Genomic DNA, 20,024 nt, shown 5'->3' on the forward strand with positions numbered 1-20,024 from the left:
ACGGGGATAGGGATCGCTGCATCAAAATACCGACGCCAGGAATTCCGAATGCTCTTTTAGCGGGTTGCGCTCGCGTCCTGCCAAGGGGAGTGGGAGGTTAGGTTTAGGCATTAGAAGGGGGGTTAGGGTGCAGGGACGAGAAGGGGGTGGTTAGGTACCGGGGAGGGGGGGGGGTTAGGCACCAAGTGGGGGGGGGTAGGTTTAGGCAACGGGGAAGGGAGAGTCAGGGTTAGGGACCACTGGGGAGGGTTAGGCACCCACAAGGGAGCGTAAGGGTTAAGGTAGGGGGCAGGGGAGGGTTAGGCTACATTTTTTGGGGGTTGTCGGTATTCTGATGGTCGAGATGCCGCTGTCGGTATTCTGACTGCTGCCTTCCCGTCCATCGGTATATCATACCGAATCCGGTGTAAGATAGATGTTTTATAATATTGGGGTGTACAGTTATGTATTATTATATTGGGATATAAAGTAGATGTGTAATAATATTGGGGTGTATTATGACTATTATATTAATACGGGGGTGTAAGTGGTATATTATAATATAGTGGTGTAATGTGGGTATATAATGAATAGTGTGTATTGGTGTATAAGGTGAGTGTATAATAACATGGGGCTCAAAAGGTAGGTATATTTTAATATTGGGGTGTCAGGTGGATGTGTAATATCGGGGTATAATGTGATTTATTATAATAATATTGGGGTGTAAGTGGGTATATTATAATATTGGGGTTTAAAGTGGGTGTATAATAATATTAGACTGAAAGGTGTGTTTATTATACTACTGAGGTGTATGTAATAATATTGGGGCGTCGCAGGTGTCTGTACATGAAGTCCTCACCTGTACTGCTGTGCTGCAGTGGGATAGTAGGAAACTACAATAGTGAATAATCAGCCCTCTTCACACCTTGTCTTCTGTGAAGGCGCCATTTTGACTTAGCTTTTCGTATGTTAGTAATAGTTTATTGGTCTCCGCAAACATGGCCGACGCGGACTAACTTCATAAGCGCACCCGGTGACACGAATCTGAGAAAGTGAACCGGCTGCAGCCAGGTGATGTCAGACGTGCTGCGTGGGGATTCCGGAGGATTATCCAGCGTACTTTGCGGGAACATGGCTGCATGGAGGTAAAAGGAGAAGAGGTCTATCCAGGGACTGGGGCGAGGTGCAGGGAGGAGAGTCTGGGTAGGAAGAGAAGCTGTCAGTGCAGAGTGCCATGAGGAGGAGACTGACGGTGCAGGGTGTCATGGGGAGGAGGTTGTCGATGCACGGCGTCCGGAGGAGGATGGAGTAAACGGTGCATGGTGTCAGAAGGATGGGGTTCTCAGTGCACTGTGCCAGGAGGATGGGGTTCTTAGTGCACTGTGCCAGGAGGATGGGGTGGTTGGTGCACTGTGTCAGGAAGATGGGGTGGGGTTGGTGCACTGTGTCAGGAAGATGGGGTGGGGTTGGTGCACTGTGTCAGGAAGATGGGGTGGGGTTGGTGCACTGTGTCAGGAAGATGGGGTGGGGTTGGTGCAGGGTGTCAGGAGACAAGGGTTTTGGTTGTCTGGTGTTGGTGCAGAATATCGGAGGAGGGGGGTTGACCGTGCAAGGAATAAGAAGGTGTTGAAAGTTAGGAAGTGGGGATATTGGTGGTGAGGGTGTTGATAGTGCCAGTATGAAAAGGTGTCATGACTTAAGACAGGAGCCGGGGCGGTGCATTGTGTCAGGAGTGATATTATAAGATATGTGTCTAACAGAGAAATTGACACCTGAGGCGTTACACTGGCTTGAGGGACCCCACTGAGTATCTGAATATAGATGAAATGACCTGTCCTTGTTATTCCTCTATTGTCCGCTTCTGTAATTCTGGTGACCAAAAGGTCCGTAATTATATGGAATGTATTCTTGAAGCCTCAGTAACTTAGCTGTGTCTCCAGAGAGATCGAACAGACAGTGAGGCGATGGAAGAGAGGTGGTTATAGCCTGTCCTCTTTGTACTGTTTGCAAAGTCTCTTTAGTACAATGAAGTACACAATTGTGGTATTTGTAAATGACGTGTTTCGCTAAAATTCTGCCCACTTCATCAGATGAGATGCTGCTTTGTAGAAATATATCCTACTGCAGAGTGTTGTCTTTGCTGTTTTGCTACTGTTTGCTGTGACCTACAGATACGTGCTAACACACTAGCATCCCCAACTGTCCTGTGTTGATCAGTCCAATGTGTGCAGTCAGGAGGTACTAGCCATAGTCACCAGCAAAGAAGTGCTGCAGTAGCTATACCAACATCCAAAAGTAAGGGTTCCCTCCTTCAGCTGGTGCACAGTTGCCATTCAGTCTTGTTGGAGGTGGTGTACCACCATTAGGGGAGGTCCATATTGGCTATTGGTAACCGGCCAGAGGATCCCCGACCCCAAATGGTAAAACCACAGATAAGCTGGGGAAAGACAGAGTAGCAGAGTGCATCCTTCCTGTCACAAACATTATATAGATGTTTTCTCCACAATACACCTGATCTGTCTCTGATTAGTTGTGATGCAGCAAAGGTACTTGCTGAAGACAGTATATTTTATATAGCGCTGCATGTGGTGAGTATTATAAGTAGGATTAACAAAATGTCCCTTTAATCTGGGGCACCTATCATTTACACCGGTTCTGTGACTGATTAAAATGACGTGAAATGTAGACTTGATTTAGCCACAGGATCTGTGTAAATAATAAATGTCCTGGATTAAAGGGATATTATGGCAAGGCTAAATATACGTAAAATTACTGGCTGCCCACGATGGGCTCTTTTCTTTTATCCATTGTCTCCTTTTTTGTTTAAATAGAACTTGTATTTCTCTGACGTCCTAGTGGATGCTGGGAACTCCGTAAGGACCATGGGGAATAGCGGGCTCCGAAGGAGGCTGGGCACTCTAGAAAGATTTCAGACTACCTGGTGTGCACTGGCTCCTCCCACTATGACCCTCCTCCAAGCCTCAGTTAGATTTTGTGCCCGGCCGAGGTTGGATGCACACTAGGGGCTCTCCTGAGCCCTTAGAAAGAAAGTATAGATTTAGGTTTTTTATTTTCAGTGAGACCTGCTGGCAACAGGCTCACTGCAGCGAGGGATTAAGGGGAGAAGAAGCGAACCTGCCTGCTTGCATCCGGATTGGGCTTCTTAGGCTACTGGACACCATTAGCTCCAGAGGGATCGACCGCAGGCCCAGTCCTTGGTGTTCGGTCCCGGAGCCGCGCCGCTGTCCCCCTTACAGAGCCAGAAGCAAGAAGAGGTCCGGAAAATCTGCGGCAGAAGACATCAGTCTTCACCAAGGTAGCGCACAGCACTGCAGCTGTGCGCCATTGCTCCTCACACACACTTCACACTCCGGTCACTGAGGGTGCAGGGCGCTGGGGGGGGGGCGCCCTGAGAAGCAAATATAACACCTTGGCTGGCAAAAATACCACAATATATAGCCCCAGAGGCTATATATGTGGAAAATACCCCTGCCAGAATCCAGAAAAAAGCGGGAGAATAGTCAGCGGAAAAGGGGCGGAGCTATCTCCTGCAGCACACTGGCGCCATTTCTCCTTCACAGATCCGCTGGAAAGAAGCTCCCTGGCTCTCCCCTGCAGTCTACACTACAGAAAAGGGTAAAAAAAGAGAGGGGGGGCACTAAATTTAGGCGCTGTATAAATTATATAGAAAAAGCAGCTATAGGGGACATAACTCAGTTAGTCCCTGCATTATATAGCGCTCTGGTGTGTGCTGGCATACTCTCACTCTGTCCCCCCAAAGGGCTTTTGTGGGTCCTGTCCTCTGTTGGAGCATTCCTTGTGTGTGTGCGGTGTGTCGGTACGGCTGTGTCGACATGTTTGATGAGGATAATGATGTGGAGACGGAGCAGATGCCTTTAGAAGGGATGTCACCCCCTGCGGGGCAGACACCTGAGTGGTTGAGCTTATGGAAAGAAATGAGTGCACGTATAGACTCCTTACATAAGAAATTTGACGACATGCCAAATGTGGGACAGCCGACTTCTCAGCTCGTGCCTGTCCAGGCGTCGCACAGGTCATCAGGGGCTCTAAAACGCCCGCTACCTCAGACCGCAGACCCAGATGTCGACACTGATACTGACACCAGTGTCGACGACGATGAGTCTAATCTGATGCCCACTAAGGCCATTCACTGCATGAGGCAATGAAAGAGGTGTTACACATTTCTGATATAAATACAGGTTCCACTAAAAAGGGTATTATGTTTGGGGAGAAAAAACTACCCGTAGTTTTTCCCCCATCAGATGAATTAAATGAAGTGTGTGAAGAAGCGTGGGCTTTCCCTGAGCAGGAGGCGATCCTGAAGTCTGTATATACACACTCAGGCATTATACTTAGGCCAGCTATTGCGTCAGCTTGGATGTGCAGTGCTGCCGCTGCGTGGTCAGATAAACTGTCAGAAAATATTGACACATTAGACAGAGACACGATCCTGTTAACCATAGACCATATAAAAGACTCAGTCTTATATATGAGAGATGCACAGAGGGAAATCTGCCGACTGGCATCTAAAGTTAGTGCATTGTCCATTTCTGCTAGGAGAGGCTTATGGACTCGCCAGTGGACAGGAGATGCAGATTCTAAAAGGCACATGGAAGTGTTGCCATATAAGGGTGAGGAATTATTTGGGGATGGTCTCTCGGACCTAGTTTCCACAGCAACGTCTGGGAAGTCAGCATTTTTACCCCATGTCCCCTCACAGCCTAAGAAGGCGCCGTTTTATCAGGTTCAGTCCTTTCGGACCCAGAAAAACAGGCGTGGAAAAGGCGGGTCTTTTCTATCCAGAGGCAGAGGTAGGGGAAAAAGGCTGCAACAAACAGCAGGTTCCCAGGAGCAAAAGTCCTCCCCCGCTTCTTCTGCCAAGTCCGCCGCATGACGGTGGGGCTCCACAGGCGGAGCCTGGTACGGTGGGGGGCCGCCTCAAGAATTTCAGCGATCAGTGGGCTCGCTCACAGGTGGATCCCTGGATCCTTCAAATAGTATCTCAGGGGTACAAACTGGAATTCGAGGCGTCTCCACCCCACCGGTTCCTAAAATCTGCCTTGCCGATTGCTCCCTCAGACAGGGAGGCGGTGCTAGCGGCAATTCACAAGCTGTATTCCCAGCAGGTGATAATCAAGGTACCCCTACTTCAACAAGGCCGGGGTTACTATTCCACACTATTTGTGGTACCGAAACCGGACGGTTCGGTGAGACCCATTTTAAATTTGAAATCCTTGAACACATACATAAAAAAATTCAAGTTCAAGATGGAATTGCTCAGGGCGGTTATTGCGAGCCTGGAAGAGGGGGATTACATGGTATCCCTGGACATCAAGGATGCTTACTTGCATGTCCCCATTTTCCATCCTCACCAGGAGTACCTCAGATTTGTGGTACAGGATTGCCATTACCAATTCCAGACGCTGCCGTTTGGACTGTCCACGGCACCAAGGGTATTTACCAAGGTGATGGCGGAAATGATGATACTCCTTCGAAAAAAGGGAGTTTTAATTATCCCGTACTTGGACGATCTCCTAATAAAAGCGAGGTCCAAGGAACAGTTGTTGGTGGGAGTAGCACTATCTCAGGAGGTGCTGCACCAGCACGGCTGGATTCTGAATATCCCGAAGTCACAGCTGGTTCCGACGACACGGCTACTGTTCCTGGGTATGATTCTGGATACAGTCCAGAAAAAAGTGTTTCTCCCGGAGGAGAAAGCCAGGGAGTTGTCATCTCTAGTCAGAGACCTCCTGAAACCAAAACAGGTATCAGTGCATCGCTGCACGCGGGTCCTGGGAAAGATGGTGGCTTCTTACGAAGCAATTCCCTTCGGCAGGTTCCATGCCAGAATCTTTCAGTGGGACCTGTTGGACCAGTGGTCCGGATCGCATCTTCAGATGCATCGCTTGATAACCCTGTCTCCAAGAACCAGGGTGTCTCTACTGTGGTGGCTGCAGAGTGCCCATCTTCTAGAGGGCCGCAGGTTCGGCATACAGGACTGGGTCCTGGTGACCACGGATGCCAGCCTTCGAGGATGGGGGGCAGTCACACAGGGAAGAAACTTCCAAGGACTATGGTCGAGTCAGGAGACTTCCCTTCACATAAATATTCTGGAACTAAGGGCCATCTACAATGCCCTAAGTCAAGCAAAATCCCTGCTCCTACACCAGCCGGTGCTGATCCAGTCAGACAACATCACGGCAGTCGCCCATGTAAATCGACAGGGCGGCACAAGAAGCAGGATGGCGATGGCAGAAGCCACAAGAATCCTCCGATGGGCGGAGAATCATGTACTAGCACTGTCAGCAGTGTTCATTCCGGGAGTGGACAACTGGGAAGCAGACTTCCTCAGCAGACACGACCTCCACCCGGGAGAGTGGGGGCTTCATCCAGAAGTCTTCCAGATGCTGGTAAACCGTTGGGAAAAACCACAGGTGGACATGATGGCGTCCCGCCTCAACAAAAAGTTAAAAAGATATTGCGCCAGGTCAAGGGACCCTCAGGCGGTAGCTGTGGACGCTCTAGTGACACCGTGGGTGTACCAGTCGGTTTATGTGTTCCCTCCTCTGTCTCTCATACCAAAGGTATTGAGAATAATAAGAAAGCGAGGAGTAAACACAATTCTCGTGGTTCCGGATTGGCCAAGACGAGCGTGGTACCCGGAACTTCAAGAGATGCTCTCAGAGGACCCGTGGCCTCTACCGCTCAGACAGGACCTGCTACAGCAGGGGCCCTGTCTGTTTCAAGACTTACCGCGGCTGCGTTTGACGGCATGGCGGTTGAACACCGGATCCTAAAGGAAAAGGGTATTCCGGAAGAAGTCATTCCTACGCTTATTAAGGCCAGGAAAGATGTTACGGCAAAGCATTATCACCGCATATGGCGGAAATATGTTGCATGGTGCGAGGCCAAAAAGGCCCCAACAGAGGAATTTCAACTAGGTCGATTTCTGCATTTCCTGCAAGCAGGAGTGAATATGGGCCTAAAACTAGGCTCCATTAAAGTACAGATCTCGGCTCTGTCGATTTTCTTTCAAAAAGAACTAGCTTCAGTACCTGAAGTTCAGACATTTGTGAAAGGAGTGCTGCATATTCAGCCCCCGTTTGTGCCTCCTGTGGCACCTTGGGATCTCAACGTGGTGTTGAGTTTCTTAAAATCACATTGGTTTGAGCCACTAAAAACCGTGGATCTGAAATATCTCACGTGGAAAGTGGTCATGTTATTGGCCTTGGCTTCAGCCAGGCGAGTGTCAGAATTGGCGGCTTTATCATGTAAAAGCCCTTATCTGATTTTCCATATGGATAGGGCAGAATTGAGGACTCGTCCCCAATTTCTCCCTAAGGTGGTGTCAGCGTTTCACCTGAACCAGCCTATTGTGGTGCCTGTGGCTACTAAGGATTTGGAGGACTCCAAGTTGCTAGACGTTGTCAGGGCCCTGAAAATATATGTTTCCAGGACGGCTGGAGTCAGAAAATCTGACTCGCTGTTTATCCTGTATGTACCCAACAAGCTGGGTGCTCCTGCTTCTAAGCAGTCTATTGCTCGCTGGATTTGTAGTACAATTCAGCTTGCACATTCTGTGGCAGGCCTGCCACAGCCAAAATCTGTAAATGCCCATTCCACAAGGAAGGTGGGCTCATCTTGGGCGGCTGCCCGAGGGGTCTCGGCTTTACAACTTTGCCGAGCAGCTACTTGGTCAGGGGCAAACACGTTTGCAAAATTCTACAAATTTGATAACCTGGCTGAGGAGGACCTGGAGTTCTCTCATTCGGTGCTGCAGAGTCATCCGCACTCTCCCGCCCGTTTGGGAGCTTTGGTATAATCCCCATGGTCCTTACGGAGTTCCCAGCATCCACTAGGACGTCAGAGAAAATAAGAATTTACTCACCGGTAATTCTATTTCTCGTAGTCCGTAGTGGATGCTGGGCGCCCATCCCAAGTGCGGATTGTCTGCAATACTTGTAAATAGTTATTGTTAACTAAAGGGTTATTGTTGAGCCATCTGTTGAGAGGCTCAGTTGTTTTCATACTGTCAAACTGGATATAGTATCGCGAGTTGTACGGTGTGATTGGTGTGGCTGGTAAGAGTCTTACCCGGGATTCTAAATCCTTCCTTATTATGTCAGCTCGTCCGGGCACAGTGTCCTAACTGAGGCTTGGAGGAGGGTCATAGTGGGAGGAGCCAGTGCACACCAGGTAGTCATAAATCTTTCTAGAGTGCCCAGCCTGCTTCGGAGCCCGCTATTCCCCATGGTCCTTACGGAGTTCCCAGCATCCACTACGGACTACGAGAAATAGAATTACCGGTGAGTAAATTCTTATTATTTGAACTTATGATTGACAGGTGGGATGCTCAGCCTCTCCTATACACTGTGCTGTGTTTGTCTCATGTAGGTGTTCTCTATCCTGAGGACTGCAGCAGTGGGTGGGAATTCTGTCCATGCGGCATCTCTCGGCATAAACAGGAACGGTGACCGGATAGGGCAGAACTGGTAAGAAAACACAGAGGAGGCGTCTGTATTGTACGTGTCACCTGCCTGCTGGAGCTCTGGGCACTGGTCTCCAGTGTCTGATGAACATGGGGACTGCGGTAGTGCACCAGCAGAGAAAACGGGAGGGTGTCCAAAAGGAAAAAAAAAAAAAAATTGGTATGATGTCACTCAATAAAATATATCTGTACGAAGAATGCTCAGGTCAGAAGTCATGGGTCAGATAATTCGGGTAGTCAAGTCAGAGACAGAAACATTGGTGACTTCAGAAGTATCAAGAATAGTATAAACTGGAAATAAGAGGTCTCTAGTCAATACATAGCGATAACGGTTAGTTGCAAAAATAAGGTAAAAAAATACCCAAAGGTATTCGGGCGCTGTGAGGCGAGTTGCTTAGCTAAGCAGCAGCCAATAATACGGGAAAGTCACTCCCTGGAGGGAAACTGTAAGGAAAAAAGGAGGCTGCGCTATCAGAGGAAAGCACAATGTCAATCACTAAATGTGTAATTTAAAACAATTTATTAAAAAACAATAATTCATTAAAAAGCAGTACTTCTGTGCAAGATAATATGCCAGATATATGCAAAAAAATGGGTTTTACCAATTATATGCAAGAGTTGGAGTTTACCCAAGGTATTGGTACAGGACTGATGGTTTATATTCTATAGGATCCGTTCCACATTTTGCCCATGAATGATACGTCCAGTTATAATCCACTATGGAGAGTCCCTTTAGATGGTGATTAAGAGAGTCCATGAAAAAGTTCCATATGCCGCTAGAGGGTTAATGCAGTGTCCCATAAATGGTGAATACCTCATGCAGTGCGGAGATAGGATGGTACCTCTCTCGGACTCCTCTGGATAGCTGGTCAACAGTTTGGGCTGGTTCGGGTCCAATTCAAAGATGTCCTGTTCCAAAGGGTAAGTGACTGACGCGTTTCGCTGCATAGACCTTGCAGCTTTTTCAAAGGTGGATTATAACTGGACGTATCATTCATGGGCAAAATGTGGAACGGATCCTATAGTATATAAACCATCAGTCCTGTACCAATACCTTGGGTAAACTCCAACTCTTGCATATAATTGGTAAAACCCATTTCTCTATCGTCCTAAGTGGATGCTGGGGTTCCTGAAAGGACCATGGGGAATAGCGGCTCCGCAGGAGACAGGGCACAAAAGTAAAGCTTTTACAGGTCAGGTGGTGTGTACTGGCTCCTCCCCCTATGACCCTCCTCCAGACTCCAGTTAGATTTTTGTGCCCGGCCGAGAAGGGTGCAATTCTAGGTGGCTCTCATAAAGAGCTGCTTAGAGAGTTTAGCTTAGGTTTTTTATTTTACAGTGATTCCTGCTGGCAACAGGATCACTGCAACGAGGGACAGAGGGGAGAAGAAGTGAACTCACCTGCGTGCAGGATGGATTGGCTTCTTGGCTACTGGACATGAAGCTCCAGAGGGACGATCACAGGTACAGCCTGGATGGTCACCGGAGCCACGCCGCCGGCCCCCTCACAGATGCTGAAGCAAGAAGAGGTCCAGAATCGGCGGCTGAAGACTCCTGCAGTCTTCTTAAGGTAGCGCACAGCACTGCAGCTGTGCGCCATTTTCCTCTCAGCACACTTCACACGGCAGTCACTGAGGGTGCAGGGCGCTGGGGGGGGGGCGCCCTGGGAGGCAAATGAAAACCTTTAAAAAGGCTAAAAATACCTCACATATAGCCCCAGAGGCTATATGGAGATATTTACCCCTGCCTAAATGTACTAAATAGCGGGAGACGAGCCCGCCGAAAAAGGGGCGGGGCCTATCTCCTCAGCACACGGCGCCATTTTCTGTCACAGCTCCGCTGGTCAGGAAGGCTCCCAGGTCTCTCCCCTGCACTGCACTACAGAAACAGGGTATAACAGAGAGGGGGGGCAAAATAAATGGCAATATATTAATATAAAAGCAGCTATAAGGGAGCACTTAATCATAAGGCTATCCCTGTCATATATAGCGCTTTTTGGTGTGTGCTGGCAGACTCTCCCTCTGTCTCCCCAAAGGGCTAGTGGGTCCTGTCTTCGTATAGAGCATTCCCTGTGTGTCTGCTGTGTGTCGGTACGTGTGTGTCGACATGTATGAGGACGTTATTGGTGTGGAGGCGGAGCAATTGCCAAATATGAGGATGTCACCTCCTAGGGGGTCGACACCAGAATGGATGCCTTTATTTGTGGAATTACGGGATAGCGTCAACTCGCTTAAGCAGTCGTTTGCCGACATGAGGCGGCCGGACACTCAATTAGTGCCTGTCCAGGCGCCTCAAACACCGTCAGGGGCTGTAAAACGCCCCTTGCCTCAGTCGGTCGACACAGACCCAGACACAGGCACTGATTCCGGTGGTGAAGGTGACGAATCAACCGTATTTTCCAGTAGGGCCACACGTTATATGATTTTGGCAATAAAGGAGATGTTACATTTAGCTGATACTACAGGTACCACTAAACAGGGTATTATGTGGGGTGTGAAAAAACTACCAGTAGTTTTTACCGAATCAGAAGAATTAAATGACGTGTGTGATGAAGCGTGGGGTGCCCCGATAAAAAACTGCTAATTTCAAAGAAGTTATTGGCTTTATACCCTTTCCCGCCAGAGGTTAGGGAGCGCTGGGAAACACCTCCTAGGGTGGACAAAGCGCTAACACGCTTATCAAAACAAGTGGCGTTACCCTCTCCTGAGACGGCCGCACTTAAAGATCCATCAGATAGGAGGATGGAAAATATCCAAAAAGGTATATACACACATGCAGGTGTTATACTACGACCAGCTATTGCGACTGCCTGGATGTGCAGTGCTGGGGTAGTTTGGTCAGAGTCCCTGATCGAAAATATTGATACCCTGGACAGGGACAATATTTTACTGTCGTTAGAACAAATAAAGGATGCATTTCTTTATATGCGTGATGCACAGAGAGATATCTGCACACTGGCATCACGGGTAAGTGCTATGTCCATTTCGGCCAGAAGAGCTTTATGGACACGACAGTGGACAGGCGATGCGTAGAGGAGTTATTTGGGGTCGGTCTATCGGATTTGGTGGCCACGGCTACGGCCGGGAAATCCACCTTTCTACCTCAAGTCACTCCCCAACAGAAAAAGGCACCGACCTTTCAACCGCAGCCCTTTCGTTCCTTTAAAAATAAGAGAGCAAAGGGCTATTCATATCTGCCACGAGGCAGAGGACGAGGGAAGAGACAGCAACAGGCAGCTCCTTCCCAGGAACAGAAGCCCTCCCCGGCTTCTACAAAAGCCTCAGCATGACGCTGGGGCTTCGCAAGCGGACTCGGGGGCGGTAGGCGGTCGTCTCAAGAATTACAGCGCGCAGTGGGCTCACTCGCAGGTAAATCCCTGGATCCTGCAGATAATATCTCAGGGGTACAGGTTGAAATTAGAGACAGAGCCACCTCGCCGTTTCCTGAAGTCTGCTTTACCAACGTCCCACTCAGAAAGGGAGACGGTTTTGGAAGCCATTCACAAGCTGTATTCTCAGCAGGTGATAGTCAAGGTACCTCTTCTACAACAAGGGAAGGGGTATTATTCCACTCTTTTTGTGGTACCGAAGCCGGATGGCTCGGTAAGGCCTATTCTAAATCTGAAGTCCTTGAACCTGTACATAAAGAAGTTCAAGTTCAAGATGGAGTCACTCAGAGCAGTGATAGCGAACCTGGAAGAAGGGGACTTTATGGTATCCTTGGACATCAAGGATGCGTATCTCCACGTTCCAATTACCCCTCACACCAGGGGTACCTCAGGTTCGTTGTACAAAACTGTCACTATCAGTTTCAGACGCTGCCGTTTGGTTTGTCCACGGCACCTCGGGTCTTTACAAAGGTAATGGCCGAGATAATATTTCTTCTTCGAAGAAAAGGCGTATTAATTATCCCATACTTGGACGATCTCCTAATAAGGGCAAGGTCCAGAGAACAGCTAGAGATGGGTTTAGCACTATCTCAAGAGGTGCTAAAGCAGCACGGATGGATTCTGAATATTCCAAAATCCCAATTAATGCCGACAACTCGTCTGCTGTTCCTGGGGATGATTCTGGACACAGTTCAGAAAAAGGTTTTTCTTCCCGAAGAAAAAGCCAAGGAGTTATCTGACCTGGTCAGGAACCTCCTAAAACCAGGAAAGGTGTCTGTACATCAATGCACAAGAGTCCTGGGAAAAAATGGTAGCTTCTTACGAAGCAATCCCTTTCGGCAGATTCCATGCAAAGGGATCTGTTGGACAAATGGTCAGGGTCGCATCTTCAGATGCACCTGCGGATAACCCTGTCGCCGAGGACAAGGGTATCCCGTCTGTGGTGGTTGCAGGAGGCTCATCTATTGGAGGGCCGCAGATTCGGCATGCAGGATTGGATCCTGGTGACCACGGATGCCAGCCTGAGAGGCTAGGGAGCAGTCACACAGGGAAGAAATTTCCAGGGAGTGTGGTCGAGCCTGAAAAAGTCTCTTCACATAAGCATTCTGGAACTAAGAGCAATCTACAATGCTCTAAGCCAGGCGGAACCTCTGCTTCAAGGAAGACCGGTGTTGATCCAGTCGGACAACATCACGGCAATCGCCCATGTAAACAGACAGGGCGGCACAAGAAGCAGGAGGGCAATGGCAGAAGCTGCCAGGATCCTTCGCTGGGCGGAGAATCACGTGATAGCACTGTCAGCAGTATTCATCCCGGGCGTGGACAACTGGGAAGCAGAATTCCTCAGCAGACACGACCTTCACCCGGGAGAGTGGGGACTTCATCCAGAAGTTTTCCACATGCTATTAAACCGTTGGGTAAAACCAATGGTGGACATGATGGCGTCTCGCCTCAACAAAACACTGGACAGGTATTGCGCCAGGTCAAGAGATCCGCAGGCAATAGCTGTGGACGCGCTGGTAACACCTTGGGTGTACCAGTCGGTATATGTTTTTCCTCCTCTGCCTCTCATACCAAAGGTATTGAGGATTATACGGCAAAGAGGAGTAAGACTAGTGGCTCCGGATTGGCCAAGAAGGACTTGGTACCCGGAACTTCAAGAGATGGTCACGGACGATCCGTGGCCTCTACTTCTGAGAAGGGACCTGCTTCAGCAGGGTCCTTGTCTTTTTCAAGACTTACCGCGGCTGCGTTTGACGGCATGGCGTTTGAATGCCAGATCCTAAAAGGAAAAGGCATTCCAGAAGAAGTCATTCCTACCTTGATAAAGGCAAGGAAGGAAGTCACCGCGAAGCATTATCGCCGTATTTGGCGAAAATATGTTGCGTGGTGCGAGCAGCGGAGTGCTCCGATGGAGGAATTTCAACTGGGTCGTTTTCCTACATTTCCTGCAATCAGGATTGTCTGTGGGTCTCAAATTGGGATCTATTAAGGTTCAAATTTCGGCCCTATCAATATTCTTCCAAAAAGAATTGGCCTCAGTCCCTGAGGTCCAGATTTTTATCAAAGGAGTACTGCATATACAGCCTCCTGTGGTGCCTAAGGTGGCACCGTGGGATCTAAATGTAGTTTTAGATTTCCTCAAATCCAATTGGTTTGAACCACTAAAGAATGTGGATTTGAAATATCTCACATGGAAAGTGACTATGTTACTGGCCCTGGCTTCGGCCGGGAGAGTATCTGAACTGGCGGCTTTGTTTTATAAAAGCCCTTATTTAATTTTCCATTCGACATAGGGCAGAGCTGCGGACGCGTCCGCATTTTCTCCCTAAGGTGGTATCAGCGTTTCACCTGAACCAGCCTATTGTAGTGCCTGCGGCTACAGACGACTTGGAGGACTCCAAGTTGTTGGACGTTGTCAGAGCCTTAAAAATATACATTTAAAGGACGGCTGGAGTCAGAAAATCTGACTCGCTGTTTATACTGTATGCACCCAACAAGTTGGGTGCACCTGCTTCTAAGCAGTCGATTGCTCGTTGGATTTGTAACAAAATTCAACTTGTACATTCTGTGGCAGGCCTGCCACAGCCTAAATCTGTTAAGGCCCATTCCGCAAGGAAGGTGGGCTCATCTTGGGCGGCTGCCCGAGGGGTCTCGGCATTACAACTCTGCCGAGCAGCTACGTGGTCAGGGGAGAACACGTTTGTAAATTTTTACAAATTTGATACCCTGGCAAAGGAGGACCTGGAGTTCTCTCATTCGGTGCTGCAGAGTCATCCGCACTCTCCCGCCCGTTTGGGAGCTTTGGTATAATCCCCATGGTCCTTTCAGGAACCCCAGCATCCACTTAGGACGATAGAGAAAATAAGAATTTACTTACCGATAATTCTATTTCTCGGAGTCCGTAGTGGATGCTGGGCGCCCATCCCAAGTGCGGATTATCTGCAATACTTGTACATAGTTATTGTTAATTAATTCGGGTTATTGTTTAGGAAGCCATCTTTCAGAGGCTCCTCTGTTATCATACTGTTAACTGGGTTTAGATCACAAGTTGTACGGTGTGATTGGTGTGGCTGGTATGAGTCTTACCCGGGATTCAAAATCCTCCCTTATTGTGTACGCTCGTCCGGGCACAGTACCTAACTGGAGTCTGGAGGAGGGTCATAGGGGGAGGAGCCAGTACACACCACCTGACCTGTAAAAGCTTTACTTTTGTGCCCTGTCTCCTGCGGAGCCGCTATTCCCCATGGTCCTTTCAGGAACCCCAGCATCCACTACGGACTCCGAGAAATAGAATTATCGGTAAGTAAATTCTTATTTTTTTGCATATATCCGGCATATTATCTTGCACAGAAGTACTGCTTTTTAATGAATTATTGTTTTTTAATAAATTGTTTTAAATTACACTAGGGCTGGGCAAGTTAACGCGTTAATATCGCGTTAACGCATTAACTAATTAATGCCGATAATTTTAACGCCGACAATCAACCTCTGAAGAAACGACCGGGCTTTGTGGTCGAGAACCGCGTCAGGATACGGGGACGCCATTCCCCTTTCAGTCACCACACAGTCAGGATCTACCAGCTACCACCGAGTGGTTTGAATAATCCATCCCAGAGCCGGCTGCACCGACCGGTAAGACGGAGATTGCGGTACTGCAGAATGCTCATCACCGCAAAGCATTCACAGCACGTCCACCCGAGCCGCTTGCCTTGGCTCTCCTGTTTCACAGAGCCGCTTGCACCGGCTTCATAAAACGGCTTACGGAAATTAGGATCACTTACTCATCGGGAGGCTGTTACAGCACCTCCATCTGAGCCACCTGCACTGGTTCTCCTGCTATAGGGGACGTTTGTGCTAATCATTGTTCTACAACTCCGAGGATGGAAGCAGCTGCACTATAGGTATCTATGTGGCACCATTTAAAGCACTGTGAGCCTATGTGTCATCTCCCCATTAAGGGAGTCTATATTGCTGGGCGGCATTTGTGAACATTATATTTATTTTTTACCAGGAACAGTATATATCAATTATATTTGTTTAGATAAATTATATTGGCATCATTGGGTATATATCAATTAACCGTATATATCAATTATATTTGCATCATTGGGCTTTTCAGGGCTGAGATACTATCTTACTTAAATGTTACATATTGTTACACCATTCGGAAACATTGTAACAATTTATGTGTAAAGCTACTTTGCTGATCCAGTTTTGCACATAACAATGTGATTAATCGCGATTAATCTGAGAAAATCATGCGATTAATCGCGATTAGAAATTTTAATCGTTGCCCACCACTAAATTACACATTTAGTGATTTGACATTGTTCTTTCCTCTGATAGCGCAGCCTCCTTTTTTCCTTCCGATAATGGTTAGTGTTCATTCTAGCACCCTGCACCTTTCAAAATCCGTGCAGTTCCTCTTTCCTGCCTGGGGTGGTGCTTCTCAGCACACTCTGATCTGTTACTCGGTGCTGTGATAGAGACCTGTGTGTGCTGAGAAGCACCAGAGCAGAGAGCGACACCTCAGGCAGGAAAGAGGAACTGCACAGGATTTTGAAAGGTGCAGGGTGCTAGAATGAACACTAATGGTATCGGTTCAGGAAAGATTAGCACTGGGGGGAACTGGGTTTTATGGTCACGGACCATCCCAATGTTTGATATACAAGACTGCAACAATGGCAAATAGGAATGCTGAACACTGGATTTATGTATACAATAATCTGTTGACCCGGAGCTTAGTGCATCAGGTTAGTATAGAGCAGGCATGTCCAAACTGCGGCCCTCCAGCTGTTTAGAAACTACACATCCCAGCATGCCCTGATACAGCTTTAGCATTCTCTGACAGCAAAACTGTGTCAGGGCATGCTGGGATATGTAGTTTCCCAACAGCTGGAGGGCCGCAGTTTGGACATGTCTGGTATAGAGTCTGAGGTGTCCCTGCGGCCAATAATGATGGACGGCCGGAAAGTCAATGTAGCCAAGCACCAGCTCAAGGACACTTTGTCGCCAGCCCTCCCGTGCCAGTAGCGTATACGTATGTGTAGCATAGGAATTCTCACTAATCCGTCCACATATCGGGCCAGATGTAATGGCTTGCGAGACGGCCGGAGCTCCGAGACTCTGGCTGAACTTGTACGTTTTTTTTGTTTTGTTTTTAAAGCAGCAAACGTTTACAAGGCAACCCCTGGTTGGTTTTGTGTTGTAAATGTTTGCTGCTTTAATAAAAAAAAAATGTACAAGCTCAGCTGGTGTCTCGGAGCTCCGGCCGTCTCTCAAGCCATTACATCCGGCCCATCTGCTAGAGGATGAGGTGTATATATGTATACACAATTACACGAGACAGTTGTGGCAGGGATTTTATTATGGATGACTAATAGGAGTTTGACTTTAAGTTGGACCAAAAGTTGTTGGAACAAATTAATATTGTTTCATAGAATCACCCAATCATACAGTACAATGACGAACGTTTGTTTCTCTACGCACACGGCTTATACCTCTAAATACATGGAAACATTATATATACATTTAAAGAGTGCAAGACTTTCTAGGGTATTCAATTATCCGCAAATTCGCTGCAATTTTTCGCGGGTATGCGCGCTCCCGTTTTTCGACCTATTTAATTCCAAACGGGTTTCACGTGAAAATTGTTGCAGTGAAAATAGGGAAATCAGCCTGTACCCCAAAAAATGCTAAACTAACATAGGAAAACAGAAGAGAAGTGTATTAGAGATCACATTAGAGAGTTTTTGGGGACTTAAATTGTGTGAAATGGCTGTTATATGCATTTTTTTAACAATGCAAAAAAATGATAGAAAGCAAGTTTTTTTGTGTAAAATAAATGCTCATTAAATTTGGGGTACATGAAAATGGGTATAAGTATATATTTGGTTCATTTTAGGGTACTTTAAAAAAAAATAAAAAAAGAAGTAGAAACAGACCGATCACTCCCACCTGCAAGCCTAAAAACACCTGTCCCACTCATAAATCACCCCAATATACCTGTCCCATACCTTGAACCCCTATTTCCATCACTTTGTACTTTTTCACCACAAATATGACATGTCATTATTGGCCAATTAAAAATAATTAAAAACTTCAACGTGCCTAATTAGTCATTAAGGGGGGTGTCCCAGGAGTTCTGTACATATCCAAAAATTTTACCTTTAAAATAGTGACTTTTCCCAACTTTTCACCTGCTCAGAGTAGGTAAAGTGAAATTTGTGAAAAAATTATCATTGATAAATTTTCCCGGAAAATTGAATAGGCTATAATTGCGTTTGGCAGGAAAAGTCCGGTTTTTCGTGCGAAAAAAAATGACTTTTCGCGCGAAAAGTCAGTTATCGCTGCTAATTGAATATCCCCCTTTGTGTGAGTTAGTATGGCTATGGAGAGTGAAGGGAATACTGCTATCCGTATTGGGTGTATTAGAAGTTGGGCGTATGATTAGTCAGTATATAAATACATAATAACTACTTTGTGAATGATCTTAAACAGCGAGGCCCAGGATCACCAGTGATGACAGCCTGTTGGCCACAGTATAGGTATATAACTGGAACAAAGATGAGCTGGATACAGTCAAACACCCCAATATGTGACTGTTGTTGTTACAAATCTCCTTCCCGTGGGTCTGATATCTGCTTATTTAGTAACCCCTAATTGGGGTGCTCCGTCATACTAGTCAATGAATAGACCGTAAGCCTCGTTAGTAAGCTGTTAAGAGAAAAACAAATCATTTGCTTTAACAACTTCTGTGCTACTTTTTACATGTCCTTCGCATCCATAAAAATGTACAGAAGTTTCATCACTGAGGTTATAACACAAAGGGGGACATTTACTAAGCAGTGATGAGAGCGGAGAAGTGAGCCAGTGGAGAAGTTGCCCATGGCAACCAATCGGCACTGAAGTAACATCTATAATTTGCATACTATAAAATTATACAGAGCTGCTGATTGGTTGACATGGGCAACTTCTCCAGTGGCTCACTTCTCTGCTCTTATCACTGCTCAGTAAATGTCCCCCAAAATCTGGTTGATGATCTTCACGTGTGTAAGAAGATTATTATTTTTCTCTGACGTCCTAGTGGATGCTGGGAACTCCGTAAGGACCATGGGGGATAGCGGCTCCGCAGGAGACTGGGCACAAAAGTAAAAGCTTTAGGACTACCTGGTGTGCACTGGCTCCTCCCCCTATGACCCTCCTCCAAGCCTCAGTTAGATTTTTGTGCCCGGCCAAGAAGGGTGCACACTAGGGGCTCTCCTGAGCTTCTTAGTGAAAGTTTAGTTTTAGGTTTTTGATTTTCAGTGAGACCTGCTGGCAACAGGCTCACTGCATCGAGGGACTAAGGGGAGAAGAAGCGAACTCACTTGCGTGCAGAGTGGATTGGGCTTCTTAGGCTACTGGACACCATTAGCTCCAGAGGGACCGAACACAGGCCCAGCCTCGGAGCTCGGTCCCAGAGCCGCGCCGCCGGCCCCCTTACAGAGCCAGAAGCAAGAAAAGGTCCGGAAAAATCGGCGGCAGAAGACATCTGTCTTCAACAAGGTAGCGCACAGCACTGCAGCTGTGCGCCATTGTTACTCAGGCACACTTCACACTCCGGTCACTGAGGGTGCAGGGCGCTAGGGTGGGGGCGCCCTGAGCAGCAATGTAAAACACCTTGGCTGGCATAAATACACCACATATAACCCCCAGGGCTATATGGGTGTATTTTAACCCATGCCAGAACTCACCAAAAAGCGGGAGAAAAGGCCGCCGAGAAGGGGGCGGAGCCTATCTCCTCAGCACACGGGCGCCATTTTCCATCACAGCTCCGCTGGAAGGACGTCTCCCTGACTCTCCCCTGCAGTCCTGCACTACAGAAAAGGGTAAAAAAAGAGAGGGGGGGCACTAATTTGGCGCAGTTTGATACTAACAGCAGCTATAAAGGGAAAAGCACATTTTATAGTGGTATTCCTGTGTATATATATATATATATATATATATAGCGCTCTGGTGTGTGCTGGCATACTCTCCCTCTGTCTCCCCAAAGGGCTAGTGGGGTCCTGTCCTCTATCAGAGCATTCCCTGTGTGTGTGCGCGGTGTGTCGGTACGATTGTGTCGACATGTTTGAGGAGGAAAATGAGATGGAGCAATTGCCT

General features: G+C 47.6%; 1 protein-coding gene across 8 annotated transcripts in view; it reads left to right on the top strand.

Moving 5' to 3' along the window:
* Positions 1 to 1,021: 1,021 nt before the first annotated feature.
* The window catches only part of TJAP1 (tight junction associated protein 1), a 54,782-nt gene continuing 35,779 nt past the window's right edge, over positions 1,022 to 20,024 (top strand). For 3 of the 8 annotated variants that reach the window (XM_063918777.1, XM_063918775.1, XM_063918783.1), the window contains exons 1-2: positions 1,022 to 1,124; positions 8,395 to 8,492. The gene's annotated coding sequence lies outside the window, so the exon portion shown is untranslated. Of the gene's footprint in view, positions 1,183 to 8,394; positions 8,493 to 20,024 lie in introns of all 8 variants that reach the window. The other 5 variants (XM_063918779.1, XM_063918785.1, XM_063918776.1 and 2 more) reach the window with 4 other exon arrangements.

The sequence above is a fragment of the Pseudophryne corroboree genome, chromosome 4 (genome assembly GCF_028390025.1).
Source record: "Pseudophryne corroboree isolate aPseCor3 chromosome 4, aPseCor3.hap2, whole genome shotgun sequence".
NCBI lineage: Eukaryota > Metazoa > Chordata > Amphibia > Anura > Myobatrachidae > Pseudophryne > Pseudophryne corroboree.